We start from the raw sequence: 1,650 nt of genomic DNA, 5'->3' as shown, positions 1-1,650 counted from the left end.
ATATCATATCATTAAAGTCATCCATAGCATTAAAATTAGGAGCTTTACCTCCCATACATTCAGTAGCATTAAAAATGCAATTAAAATCACCACCCACTAACCAAGGAGCATTAACATTAGTAGAAAAATTAAGGAGTTGCTCCCAAAGGATATTTCTCCCAACTCTAAAACAAGAAGCATATACAAAAGATGCAAAAGAAGAAATAAGATTTAAAATGATATTAGTGTTAATAACTTGAGGATTATCCAAAATAACATCTAACGAAATGGAACGCTTCCAAAAAAAGCCAAATTTTATTAGAATAATTACCAAAACAAAATTCAAAACCGAACTTAATCCTAATAGCCTCCAACTTAGCCACACCAACTAAAGGTTCAATTAAAACAAGCAACTGAATACCATGGATCTACAAAGATTTTTCACTCTATCCTTAGATAGAGTACAACCCACTCCCCTAATATTCCAAAGAATAGCTTTAACCATTAAAAGATAGATTGGTAGCTCTTGTGACCCTAGGGGTGGTGTTTATATTGATTTTATTATTTTTAACTTTCTTTTTGGTATGAGAAGAATCCCCTTCCTCTAAGTTTTTTTCCTTCCCAATGGGAGCTAGATGTCATAGAATTAGTGGAGTCTTTAATCTCTTCCATAGGAATCCAAATTTCAATAGAACCCACTTCCCCTTCTTCCAACTCAACATTATTATCTTTCTCACCCTTCTTTTGTTTAATTATATTGCTCTCAATATTACTTCCCCCTTTTTCCACATTGGCTTGGTTAGAACCTCCAATGTTATCCAACATATTGAGTTTAGAGATTTCATTATTTTTGGATCCCCCCAAAGAGTTATGAACCTTCTCCACTTTTTCTTCCAAATCCTGCTCATTGGCCTCCCCGGCCACATAAAGCTCTCCTAAATTCTCTTCTCTATTGTCCATCTTAACATCATCTTCTCTCCTAATGGAAGAGTCTAAAGAATTTATATCTATGTCATCTCCACATTGTTTAGGTTCCTCTAATTGAATCATAGGATTGTTATCCTTAGAAATAGAAGGTTCAACATGCAAACCATATTCAGTCGTGTCAATTCCAATCATAGGTTTAGAGTTCTTAGTATTTTTCTGAGTTGTGGGTAAGCAACAAAGCAATCGAAAACCGCATGCCCATGGATTTTACAATGTAAACAAAAATCAGGAATATTTTCAAACTCAACTTTTTGTGAATACCCAATTTTTCAGAACCGATCCAAACCTCCTTCTGGTGTTTCTTAGTAATGTCTAGCTCAATCAATATTTTAGCCACAGACGATCTCGACCGAGATGTTGTGGCTTGATCAGTTTGGACGGGACGGCCAAAAATAGATCCAAGGGCATGAAGAACATGAGCATTAAAAAAATGTAACCACAAGTTAGGAAACAAAATCCATATAGGAACAATAGGAGATTCTTCTTTGACATCAAAAAATAGCATCCATTTTAATAACCTCATCTGACAGTTAAGAATATAATAAGATCTTCTTGAAAAAATCTTACTATATTCAAGATCGTTAGATAACTGAATAGATATATGCCTTGCATCTAGCATTCCAATAGAAAAATTTTCAAACAGTTTCAGCTTTCTAAAAAATATTCGAATAGCATCTAAGTTAG

This window comes from Dendrobium catenatum, unplaced genomic scaffold (assembly GCF_001605985.2).
Source record: "Dendrobium catenatum unplaced genomic scaffold, ASM160598v2 fragScaff_scaffold_1417, whole genome shotgun sequence".
NCBI lineage: Eukaryota > Viridiplantae > Streptophyta > Magnoliopsida > Asparagales > Orchidaceae > Dendrobium > Dendrobium catenatum.
The sequence above is the reverse complement of the archived record's forward strand: the minus strand, read 5'-3'. Positions refer to the sequence as shown.